Here is a 13,861-nt window from a genome sequence, read left to right as displayed (position 1 = left end):
CCGGGTACAATCTGGACTGTTGAACAGCTGAGTTCCCTCAGTTCTCCAGCCTGGGGTGCCTTTTACACGGCTTCGCTGTTAGAACAACCTTGCCTGGTCTGCTCACACACAGCCTCCAGTCTGTAAATCACCCCCAGCTATACTGTATGAGTGCTACGGCCAGCCACTCTTGAATTACACTGCAGAGTAACACCAGAAAACTCCCAGTGCCAGACTTTCTCTTAGAAATATTCATCTTGCTCTGCCCAGCCCTCTCGTGGACAACACAAGCTCATATCACTTTATTAATAGAAAAAGATATGCACAAATCCTGTTATCTCAAATGGAGTTTCTCAAACACTTCAATCCAAGCACACTGATTAGATAACACAATAAAACAAGTTTATTAACTACAGAAAGAAACATTTTAAGTGATTACAAGTAATGAGTCATAAAAGTCAGAATTGGTTACAAGAAAACAAAAGTAAAACACAACTCAGATCTAACTTAACAAGCTAAGTGGATTCAAAGCAAAAGTCTCACTCACCGCATGCTTCAGCAGTCTGAGGGTATGTCTACACTGCCCATGTTACAGCGCAGCCGCGGCAGCGCATTACGTGGGCAGTGTGGTCACGCTTTATCCGCAGGGGAGAGCTCTCCCGGTGATAAAAAAACCCACCCCGAATTAGGGGTGGTAGCTTTATTGCCGGGAGCACAAGCTCCTGGTGATAAAGCGCTTTCTATACTGGTGCTCTTCAGCGCTAAAACTTTTGTCGCTCAGGGGTGTGTCTTGGGCAACAAACAAAAATTCACGGCCCTGTGACCTGTCCATGACTTGTACTATATACCCCCGACTAAATCTTTGGTGTTCTGGGGGGCTCTGGAGGTGCAGCTGCTGCTCTGGAGGGGGAGCTCCAGGGCACCCGCTGGTGCTGGGGGCGGGCTCCGGGGTGCCCGCTGGTGCTCAGGGAGGGGCAGCACGGGACTGCCACCGTGCTGCTGCTGGCAGGGGTGGCCCTACTGGCCCAGGACCGCTGCTGCCACTGCTGGTGGGGGGCGGCCCTGCTGGCCTGGGACCACCGCACCGCAGCTGGCAGGGGGTAGCCCAGGACCACCGCTGTTGAGGGGAGCGGGAGCAGTGCAGCTGGACCCGGGGCCACCTGAGCTGCTCGGGTGGCCCTGGGGTCAGTCATGCTAGCTGGCTGCAGAAGTCACGGAGGTCCTGGAAAGTCACTGAATCCGTGACTTCCATGACCTCCATGACAGACTGGCAGCCTTAGTTATACGTGATACCCGGTATGAGCACATCTACACTGGTAGAGTTTGCCAGTATAGCTCTAGAGGTAGAACTATACCGGGACACCTTTTCTAGCAGAGACCTGGCCTGTGCTTTTTATCTCATTGCCTAACAATGTGCAGAGGCAGGAATATATTTCATATTGTATTTCAGATCAACATATAAGCCTGAGTCAGTCAAACCCCCATGGATCAATGTGCACAGAAAAAAATATATGTCAATGTATTTTTGTTAACCATTAAATTGTTCAAGTATCTGTCCCCCTACATAGATCACTGGGGTTGGAAAGAACCTATAGTGGATCCAAATACCTCATTCCCCAAAACTGTAATAAGTGATATAAGTATTCGTAAACCATCTGCACTATTACAAACTTCTAATGTATTAATCATCATAGTTTCCTGCACTACTTCTTTCTCAGACAGATTTAAGCAACAATTTAGGAAGCATCAAATCTCAATTGTGGGCCAGATCCTAAGGACTGGCCTTATTACGCTTGAATAGCCCAGGGAGGGAGGGCTCCTTGATTCTAGGGTTGTTTGTCCTGAGGCATAATTTAGGATTATTCTCAATTGCAACTGCCTCTAAGGGGCTGTTTTGACAACCAAGGGTTGCTGAGGTATACAAACAATCGAATCACCCCCTTCCCCTTCATCCAAGGTATACAAGGGGAATCCTCAGAAAGCTAGTCCAACTGGTGTTATGGCTGCTTTGTGCCATCTGAGCACAAACCCAAGCAGCGACAGTGGGACTGAGAAACTGGAGCCCACAGTCAGGGGTGATTCTGTCCACTAGCTTTTTAGGAGAAGGTTTGCCAAAAAGATGAGTTTTGCAGTTTTTCCATCGATTTTCTACTCTAGTTGTTAAAGCTTTTCTCAATATTTAGAGGAATGAATGCATCATGGTTATTTGAGACTAGGCACAGCACATAAGAATATAGTGTTTGCTATACTGGATCAGACCAGCAGGTCGAGAATCCTGTCCCTCAAAGATGCCAATACATGATGCTTCAGACAAAAAATCCGCAACGTAACTAGCTAATTGTACAACCTTCAACATTCTTTTCCCTGTATAATGTACTGGCTCAGTGTGATCAAGTCTCCCTCTCTCTCCAGTGGCTTCTCAAGAGAAGGGACCTTCCTCTAGTGGCATCAGCTGAGAGAGATCTCAGCTCAAGTAGTAGAGTCCTGTGTTTCTAAAGCCAGAGCTCCTGGGGTCTATCCCTGATGCTGCATGTGTATGGGTTAGCTACCAACTAACGAATCTGTGTGCACGCAGCATGTGGATTCATCACACCACCTGTTCATAAAAGTGCTTATAATATGTACTAAAGCCAGATACAGTGTGGCCACACTCCCTACACAGCTCTGCCAGTGCTTCCTCAGGCCTGACCTGCAACATGTGTGTGCTTCCAATGGCTCGTTGTAACTTGTGTGGCAGATTTAGTTTTACACGCATTATACAAAAATGAAAAGCGGAAGAGCTAGAGCAGTTCACATTACTTTGCCATTGATTTGTTTTTAGTTATTCTTGTGAAGGGGTTAATTGGACTCTGACAGAAGTTACTACAGTGGAACCTCAGAGTTACGAACACCAGCATTACAAACTGACCGATCAACCACACACCTCATTTGGAACCAGAAGGACACAATCAGGCAACAGCAGAGATTAAAAAAAAAGAAGGCAAATAGAGTACAGTACTGTGTTAAACGTAAACGACCAAAACAAATAAAGGGAAAGTTTAAAAAAAAAAAGATTTGACGAGGTAAGGAAACTGTTTCTGTGCTTGTTTCGTTTAAATTAAGATGGATAAAAGCAGCATTTTTCTTCTGTAAAGTTTCAAAGCTGTATTAAGTCAATGTTCAGTTGTAAACTTTTGAAAAAATAACGATAAGGTTTTGTTCAGAGTTAGAACATTTCAGAGTTGTAAACAACCTCCATTCCCGAGGTGTTTGTAACTTTGAGATTCTATTGTATGTAACCCTTCTGCCAGGCTGAGCTGATAGCCGCAAGGGCCGGGTTCAGTACATAGGGGTTCCCTCTCAACAATGCAATGCAAAACTGGCTCGAGCCCCCACCCAGTGATGTGGGAAAATCTTACACACACTCCTGGGTGCATCAAAGAGGCAATACTTCCCCTCTCACAAGCACAGAGTCTTGGTGTAGCAGAAAATCTTTAACAACAGGAGGTAAACGACATCAGCATTAAATTGGGAAAACACCACAACTAGGGTTCATAAACCAAACCATGAGCAAAGACCCACCCCAGCAAATTGGGGCATGTCCTTTCCCTTTGGTTCTTGAGTCCAGCAACCCAAAATCACCCAAAATCCCAAAAGTCCAACAACCCAAAAGTCTCTATCCCTGGTCAGTGCCGCCCCAGAGTTCAAAAGTTTATCTGCAGAGTCTTACCTCCCAGCCTGGGTGAAAGTGGGAGTGTTAAGGGGCACCTTATGTTGTCCGAGGCCGACTGCCCCACCTCTCCCTGGAGTGCTACAGCAGCCTTCACCACGAGCCACTTTGCCAACCGCTCTGCTCCACTCTGCCAGGTGTCCCGTGAGCCACTCCAGCCGTCCCACAAACTGCTCCGCCAGCCGCTCCGCTCCATCCCGCAAGCCGCTCCAGTCATCCCGCAAACTGCTCCGCTAGCTGCTCTGCTCTGCCAGTCGTCCCACAAATGGCTCTGCTCTGCCAGCCGCTCAGCAATATATCTTCAGGGCCCCCCACTACTTAACACAGCACTCAGCAATTTCAGCTCTTAGTAATTTTAGCTTGTAGTGGGGGAGCCTCAGTGCTGGTGCACCACTGGCCCAATGTGAATTCAGCTCAACAGCCTATAACTAGAGTCCTAATGGAATCAAAATTAGCTCTGATATTCCACAGTGGAGAGAGAAGGCAGAACAACTGGTGTTTCAGACCCTCAAAGAGGCCCCACACCACCAGATACCAATATCTATCACTAGCCTCTCTCAATTCACTAGGTTTTGGAACCCATGCCCCTTGTCTAGCGAGTGCTACTTAGTTGATGGCGAGTCCCTCCGTCATAAAACAGTTCCACTGTCCTTGATTCACATAATCAGGGTAACAACACTTTATTCTTCCTGCCCCAATAATAGAGAAACTGGCGATCCCACAGCAGCCACAGTGACCCTTTGGGCTGCTGTGGGCTCATGCTAAGCGGGGTGGGTGTGCCTATGCAAACAAGATCAGCCCCTGAAGTTCTTTTCCACAACTTGCCACAATTCACCACCAGATGTCAGTGTAAAGCTCATCCTGACTCTGCTTACATGTAGATTAGTAACATGTAGCAGTAATTTTACTATATTCAGAATCCATTAGTCTTTTCCGTCCCTACTGAGATAGAACTCCCGTATGAGTTCAAAGATTTAGGGCTAGATTGGGACTTCAGGCATAGCACTGAGAAAGAGGTGATATATAAGCTGAACTACCCAGGAGTAGCCCTGAGCGGCACTGTGACTCAGAGACACCTCTGAGTCACCTTGCCTCTCCAGCTCCCCCCCTTGCTCTAGGGGGGTGGTAATTACCTGCTGGCCTGTAGCAGCTAACAATTACTACACCCCCATGCTACCCCACCCCCTATTGCATGCTGACGCAGTTCTGCTGGCCAGCAACTAGTGAGATTGGGGCCAAGACTCCACCTATTCCCTGTCCCTGCCTGCTCGCTGCAGAGCGGGCACACTACCCCAATTTCTCCTGTGTGCCTAGAACCCTCTAGAGATTCTAACTCCCTTCTGGGGGGATATAGTGCAAGTCACAGTCTAGCTCTTAATAAGGATTTCAGAATGGGGTCCATATACTTTATCTGAAAGGTAAATTTTTGTTGCCTTCTTTACACTGGCCTCTTCCAATATGAGAAATCAGACGTCTAGAACAGGAAGGTGAAAGCGTGATATGCAGCTTAAGGACCATTTAGTTGTTATTGTAAAATATTTTAAATGAGCTAAAGAGGCATTTAAAGGCATCTCGAACTTTAGCTAATGTCTTGGCTGCTTTACAGTATTGACACACGCTGGTTAACTAACTAGTGGAGACCAAATTTGTTTCTACCTTCATGGAAATAAAAAATGAACACGAACTCCCCAGCTTAGTAACTATCTATGAGAAGGTTTGGGGGAAAATGCGTGTAACAAATAAGTTAGATAGATACCAAATCTATCTACCTAAGATACTTACCATAGCATCTGAGAGCCACATAGTATTTTTAATGTATTTTTCCTCAAAACACCCTTGTGTTGTCGGGAAGTGCTATAGCCTCATTTAATAAACGAGTAACTGAGGCACAAAAAGGCTAAGTGATTTGCCAAAAGTGACATAAGCAGTCTGTGGCAGAATAGGTACTTAATTCAGGTCTCTTAAATCCCAGGTTAGTCCTAACCACTGGACTATCCTTCCTCTACACAAAAAACAAGTAAAAAATATATCTGCAAAGCTAAAAAGGCTTATAAAAAATACAGAGAACCTGACTCCAGTGGTATGTAGAAGACTTGAAGGTGGCTTCTGGGAGAATGTTAGATATGGATGTACAGATGAATTTATTTTACGATGTAACTATTTGTAATAGTTGCGAGAGAAAATGACTATTTTGCTACCTTGCTAATTTTGACTCTGGTGCCTGTTGTCAGACTATTGGCTATTTCCACTTTATTGACTAGTCTGTATTTAGTCTATGACAGGCAATTCTGCATATTATTTAGCATGTATTGTAATGAAACAAAAAATAAAAAAGCAGTCTCAAGTCTCGGGTACTTCTAACTTTTCTGCAAAGACAGGTTGCAAAGGTGAACATATTTTCCTGATCCTCAACGTTTTATTTAGACTAGATAAAAAAAGCAGCAACTCATACTTTTTGTTCTAAATAATGCGGAAAAGGGTGTTGCTAGGGCCAAAATTAGAAATGTGCTAAATAACACAGAGGAATTCTGACAGTCACAATCAGGAGCACTGTTAAAATACCTCGAGCATTGTCTCTGGTACAGACAGCCTCCTTCCACAAAAAGAAACAAGTGGATTTTGGTAGCAGTTGGTCAAAGATTCTGTCATGTCAGCAAAGACAAGGAAGGAAAGTTTATATAGCCTTTCCCAGGAGTTTCTTTGGGCATAGTCTGCACTGTATCCATTGATGGAAAAAAGTGAGGTGGGTCACAATGTTCTGTACCACACAGGCACTAGAAACCAAATCCTAGAAGACAATCCTTATTCAATGCTCAAGCGAAAGACCAACCTCCAACCTCATGAAAGTCACGAGCGCTATTATTCCTTCCTAATCCCCAATCTGGAGATGAATGTAATCATTTGAATTTGAGAAACACAATAATTAGAGAGACACTTTCAGTTTAATAATCAAACTTCTCTCTGAAAATATTTGAGGCCAATTTACCCAAAGAGTGATGGTTTGGCCCTTCATCTGTTATTATTACAAACCCTGAGTGTAGATAGGCAAAACTGCTATTTTTATTTATATTCTGATAGTGGCTACAGGCTCAAACCTAGATCAGGGCCCCCTGGCACTAGGTTTTGTATACACAATTAAGGCCCCAAAGAGTTTATAATCTAAATAAACAAAGCATGGGAGGGGACACTGAGGCACAGAGCAAAGCAATTTGCCTAAGGTCACTCAGCAGCTTAGTGAAATATATGGGAATAGAACCCACATCTCCTGACTCCCAGTCCAATGCCCAGTCTACTGGACCACACTGCAATTTATACCTGTATAGTTTACGCTAGTTTCAAGCAGAGTTTAATTGCATAGGTGCAAATTACAATTAACAGTGCTTTTACTTGGGCTTACCCTGATGCAACTAAAGTAATAGCTGAAACCCCCAGTGTAGAGCTCTGTTAATTAACTTTGTTATAAAATTTGTTAACTTTGACCCAGGAAAGCACTAAGTTCGTGCATAACATTATCCAGTGCACAATTTGGACCACTGAACAGCTGTGTCCCCTCAACTCTCCAACATGGGGTGCCTTTTACACAGCTTCACTGTTAGAGTAACCACTCCTGGTCTGCTCATACATGGCCTCTAGCATGTAAATTACTCCCAGCTGAGTTATAAAAGCCACTCCTGAATTATAGTACAGAGTGACACCACAACTTTCCAATGTCAGAAATGTGCACCTTGTACTGCCCACTACCCTCCTGGACAATACAAGCATAGAAAGTCCCTCATTTCATTAATAGAATATGATATTCACAAATCCTGTTATCTCAAATGAAGTTTCCTAAACACTTCAATCCAAACACATACTTGTTAAGATAAAACAATAAAACAAGTTTATTAACTACAGAAAGATAGATTGTAAGTAATTACAAATAATGAGGCATAAAAGTCAGAATTGGTTACAAAGAAATAAAAGGTAAAACACAAACTTATACCTAACTTAACAAGCTGAGTGAATTTAAAGCAAAAAAGTTTCTCTCACCATATGATTACAGCAGTCTGGTTGGATTCCTCTGAGCCAGGACACCTCACCCAGCTCAGTGATGATTCCTTTGTCTTTCAAGTGTTGCTGCTGTGAGTAGAGATGAGGGGAGAAAGGTGATTTGTGTCCTCTGTTCTTCATTTTTATATCTTTTCCTCCTCTTTGAGAATCATTTCCAGTTGGGGTTCAGGAGACAGCAGGTCTGGGAAATGGGAACTTCCAGCTATTTCTTTGCCAACATGTCAATTTCTCGCTCAGACCCTTTTTCCTGCCAAAGAATGACTGCTTAATCTGGTGACAGTCCATTTTGATTTCGCTGACATCTGGCTGAGGTGCTGTCTAGCCTTCTGTCTCTGGGGAACTGGTTTGAAACTGTTTCCCTAGACTTGGAACAAGTCTTATACAGCAGAATTTTATAACTTTACATACAGTATTGCCTCACATATTTTACCAGGACAATAATGTTCAGCAGATTGCGATCTTTCAAATGGTACCTCACAAGGCATACTTTGTACAAAATTTATCATAGTCTTGTAAAAAGGGTGAACATAAGAGTACAGACTGTCACAACATGTTTAAGTCTTATAGATTTAAGAGAATTTTTAGACAATATCTGGAACTAGAGAGAAAGTAACACATACCTCTGACCTTCTCCAAGTTTAATCAGTGGCTCTGTGACTGGAATGGGGCTAGTGTGTAAAAACACATTTAAAGTGAAGTGTTTAGCAGGTTCTATAAGTTAACACTGAGCAACAGCCATTTCTCTTAAAAATGATCACTTTCTGTTCTCTAGACTAAATTTATTCAGGAACATTCTTGATTGCAGTATGATCTGTTTAATTTTTTTCTCTATAGACTACCATATTTGCAGGCCAGGGAATTCTGTACAACTGGTTTGTCTTGTTACTAACATGCATAATCAAAATCATTTGGGTTTAACAAGCTGGAGCTTTCTGTCAAGAGCTATTATATGTGTAAAAAGCCTGCAGCCAGAAAGGAGCTTTATATATCTTGTAGTCCCTGTCATAAAGAAAACCACAGAACTAAAGGAAACACTGTATTGTGGATGCACGTTGTGAGTGCACTCGGGGTCTCTGCACCAGATCTGTGGTTTGATTTTGTGGCACAGAAAGAGAAGTACAGTCTGTGAGATTATGGCAGATAAATAGCATTTTTTGGCATGGCTAGAACAGGATACACCATAATTCATGGATTTAGCCAAGAACTGAAAGGCAAAATCACTGGGCGAAGAGATTCTGACATTCTTAAGGGGGAAAAAATCTATTATTTGCTGAAAGGAAAAAGGCCTAGGTTTTTTTTTTTCATAAGCTCTCTCCACCTCATTTAGAAAGTACAAACAAATCTTCCCTTTAGTGTGTTTCCTAAAAGGCCATTTTTCTGCAGGTACATAGGTGAGGTGTACTATCATGTGAGGTCTATCACAGTGGGATAGACTGTATGCCCAATGACTCATCAGTTTTTGGAAGGAAATTTGAGTGGGTGAAAAAAAAAAAAAAAGGGTGGCCAACTAACATAAGAATTAAAAGTTGATGTGTGGGCAGATTTGTAGGGCAAAATCCTGCCCTGTGGTGCACAAGCTAATGACCTGGCTCTTTGTCTACTGTCGTTATGAAGTGGGTGGCAAAAGGGGATGGGTGGATGGGATGATCACACACAGATCTCTTTAAAAAAATTCTAGAGAGGAATTTCAAAAGCACTCAGCAAACACCTATTGACTTCAATGGGAGCAGAGCAAGGCCAACCCAAAGCATTTCTGCAAATCTGACCACAATTTAATGTGGTCATTTCTTCACTTTAAGTGTTTGTAACTTTAATGTTCTTTTAATGTTTTTATACATATATATGAAACATAGCAAGATGGTAACTACTGAAAAAAGACTAGAATGTCCAGCTACCACATACAGATTTATGCTTTTTTATGCCTATTGTGTGTCTTTAGTTGCTATTCTTCTATTGGAGAAATTGTATTTCCTTGCTGAAATTCAATAACAGGAAAATAAAAATGCAAAATATCCCCAAACACCATCAGAAAATGTTTTTCTGCTGTAGTATTTCCAGTAATCCATTGCTTATCTGCTCTACTGCCCTGGGACAAAATAAGAAAATTAGGAGTCAAAACAAAAATCGAGATGCCTTGGGACCTGTATGGTCATGTATGATCACCCACTATTCTATTATCCTTAAAAAAATTCCCTAGGAGGTACCTAAGAAGAAGTGGGATGTGTGTGTGTGTATAAATAACATAAATTATACTTAATGCTTCTACAGGGTCTTGTAATTGGAGGATTGTAAAGATGGACTTGCTTATTCTCTATTGCCTTGCACTTTAATTATGTAGGCTCTGATCAGCAAAGCACTTAAGCATGTGTAGTCCCCCAGTAGTCAAAGGAATATTCATTTGCTTGAAGTTAAACCAGTGCTTAAGTGTGTTGCTGGATCAGATCCTCTTGTGTCAAGACAATGTAAAACACTCCCAATCAGAATTCTCCACTGATTTCCCCCAGTGGAAGCATTTGACATCTGCTTTGCACAGGTGCAAATGGCTAAACAAGGTTCAAGGCACCAATCACAGCTAGAGTTTCAACCTTAATTATCATTTCTTACTTTTAGCTGTTTTAAACCACCATCTAAAGATGGGTTTCAGAGTAACAGCCGTGTTAGTCTGTATTCGTAAATAGTAAAAAGAAAAGGAGTACTTGTGGCACCTTAGAGACTAACCAGTTTATTTGAGCATGAGCTTTCGTGAGCTACAGCTCACTTCATCGGATGCATAGCATATCGTGGAAACTGCAGAAGACATTATATACACACAGAGACCATGAAACAAAACTTCCTCCCACCCCACTCTCCTGCTGGTAACAGCTTATCTAAAGTGATCAACAAGTAGGGCCATTTCCAGCACAAATCCAGGTTTTCTCACCCTTCCCCCCCCCCCCCCCCACACACACATACAAACTCACTCTCCTGCTGGTAATAGCCCATCCCTCTTTGAAACCTCTCTTTATAATGCGCATGATAATCAAGGTGGGTCATTTCCAGCACTAATCCAGGTTTTCTCACCCCCCCCCACACACACACCCCCCTCCAAAAACCACACACACAAACTCACTCTCCTGCTGGCAATAGCTCATCTTACAATGTGCACAGCAATAATCCAAGTTTAACCAGAACGTCTTGGGGGGGGGTTTGTAGGAAAAAAAACAAGGGGAGATAGGCTACCGTGCATAATGACTTAGCCACTCCCAGTCTCTATTCAAGCCCAAATTAATAGTATCCAATTTGCAAATGAATTCCAATTCAGCAGTTTCTCGCTGGAGTCTGGATTTGAAGTTTTTTTGCTTTAAGATAGCGACCCTCATGTCTGTGATTGCGTGACCAGAGAGATTGAAGTGTTCTCCGACTGGTTTATGAATGTTATAATTCTTAACATCTGATTTGTGTCCATTTATTCTTTTACGTAGAGACTGTCCAGTTTGACCAATGTACATGGCAGAGGGGCATTGCTGGCACATGATGGCATATATCACATTGGTGGATGTGCAGGTGAACGAGCCTCTGATAGTGTGGCTGATGTTGTTAGGCCCTGTGATGGTGTCCCCTGAATAGATATGTGGGCACAGTTGGCAATGGGCTTTGTTGCAAGGATAGGTTCCTGGGTTAGTGGTTCTGTTGTGTGGTATGTGGTTGTTGGTGAGTATTCGCTTCAGGTTGGGGGGCTGTCTGTAGGCAAGGACTGGCCTTTCTCCCAAGATTTGTGAGAGTGTTGGGTCATCCTTCAGGATAGGTTGTAGATCCTTAATAATGCGTTGGAGGGGTTTTAGTTGGGGGCTGAAGGTGACGGCTAGTGGCGTTCTGTTATTTTCTTTGTTAGGCCTGTCCTGTAGTAGGTGACTTCTGGGAACTCTTCTGTCTCTATCAATCTGTTTCTTCACTTCCGCAGGCGGGTATTGTAGTTGTAAGAATGCTTGATAGAGATCTTGTAGGTGTTTGTCTCTGTCTGAGGGGTTGGAGCAAATGCGGTTGTATCGCAGAGCTTGGCTGTAGACGATGGATCGTGTGGTGTGGTCAGGGTGAAAGCTGGAGGCATGTAGGTAGGAATAGCGGTCAGTAGGTTTCCGGTATAGGGTGGTGTTGATGTGACCATCGTTTATTAGCACTGTAGTGTCCAGGAAGTGGATCTCTTGTGTGGACTGGACCAGGCTGAGGTTGATGGTGGGATGGAAATTGTTGAAATCATGGTGGAATTCCTCAAGGGCTTCTTTTCCATGGGTCCAGATGATGAAGATGTCATCAATATAGCGCAAGTAAAGTAGGGGCGTTAGGGGACGAGAGCTGAGGAAGCGTTGTTCTAAATCAGCCATAAAAATGTTGGCATACTGTGGGGCCATGCGGGTACCCATAGCAGTGCCGCTGATCTGAAGGTATACATTGTCCCCAAATGTAAAATAGTTATGGGTAAGGACAAAGTCACAAAGTTCAGCCACCAGGTCAGCCGTGACATTATCGGGGATAGTGTTCTTGATGGCTTGTAGTCCATCTTTGTGTGGAATGTTGGTGTAGAGGGCTTCTACATCCATAGTGGCCAGGATGGTGTTATCAGGAAGATCACCAATGGATTGTAGTTTCCTCAGGAAGTCAGTGGTGTCTCGAAGGTAGCTGGGAGTGCTGGTAGCGTACTACCCAAGATCCATAAACCTGGAAATCCTGGGCGCCCCATCATCTCAGGCATTGGCACCCTGACAGCAGGATTGTCCGGCTATGTAGACTCACTCCTCAGGCCCTACGCTACCAGCGTAGCCAGTGGTGTCTCGAAGGTAGCTGGGAGTGCTGGTAGCGTAGGGCCTGAGGAGTGAGTCTACATAGCCGGACAATCCTGCTGTCAGGGTGCCAATGCCTGAGATGATGGGGCGCCCAGGATTTCCAGGTTTATGGATCTTGGGTAGTACGCTACCAGCACTCCCAGCTACCTTCGAGACACCACTGACTTCCTGAGGAAACTACAATCCATTGGTGATCTTCCTGATAACACCATCCTGGCCACTATGGATGTAGAAGCCCTCTACACCAACATTCCACACAAAGATGGACTACAAGCCATCAAGAACACTATCCCCGATAATGTCACGGCTGACCTGGTGGCTGAACTTTGTGACTTTGTCCTTACCCATAACTATTTTACATTTGGGGACAATGTATACCTTCAGATCAGCGGCACTGCTATGGGTACCCGCATGGCCCCACAGTATGCCAACATTTTTATGGCTGATTTAGAACAACGCTTCCTCAGCTCTCGTCCCCTAACGCCCCTACTTTACTTGCGCTATATTGATGACATCTTCATCATCTGGACCCATGGAAAAGAAGCCCTTGAGGAATTCCACCATGATTTCAACAATTTCCATCCCACCATCAACCTCAGCCTGGTCCAGTCCACACAAGAGATCCACTTCCTGGACACTACAGTGCTAATAAACGATGGTCACATCAACACCACCCTATACCGGAAACCTACTGACCGCTATTCCTACCTACATGCCTCCAGCTTTCACCCTGACCACACCACACGATCCATCGTCTACAGCCAAGCTCTGCGATACAACCGCATTTGCTCCAACCCCTCAGACAGAGACAAACACCTACAAGATCTCTATCAAGCATTCTTACAACTACAATACCCGCCTGCGGAAGTGAAGAAACAGATTGATAGAGACAGAAGAGTTCCCAGAAGTCACCTACTACAGGACAGGCCTAACAAAGAAAATAACAGAACGCCACTAGCCGTCACCTTCAGCCCCCAACTAAAACCCCTCCAACGCATTATTAAGGATCTACAACCTATCCTGAAGGATGACCCAACACTCTCACAAATCTTGGGAGAAAGGCCAGTCCTTGCCTACAGACAGCCCCCCAACCTGAAGCGAATACTCACCAACAACCACATACCACACAACAGAACCACTAACCCAGGAACCTATCCTTGCAACAAAGCCCATTGCCAACTGTGCCCACATATCTATTCAGGGGACACCATCACAGGGCCTAACAACATCAGCCACACTATCAGAGGCTCGTTCACCTGCACATCCACCAATGTGATATATGCCATCATGTGCCAGCAATGCC

Source organism: Natator depressus, chromosome 5 (genome assembly GCF_965152275.1).
Source record: "Natator depressus isolate rNatDep1 chromosome 5, rNatDep2.hap1, whole genome shotgun sequence".
NCBI classification, from domain to species: domain Eukaryota; kingdom Metazoa; phylum Chordata; order Testudines; family Cheloniidae; genus Natator; species Natator depressus.
The sequence above is the reverse complement of the archived record's forward strand: the minus strand, read 5'-3'. Positions refer to the sequence as shown.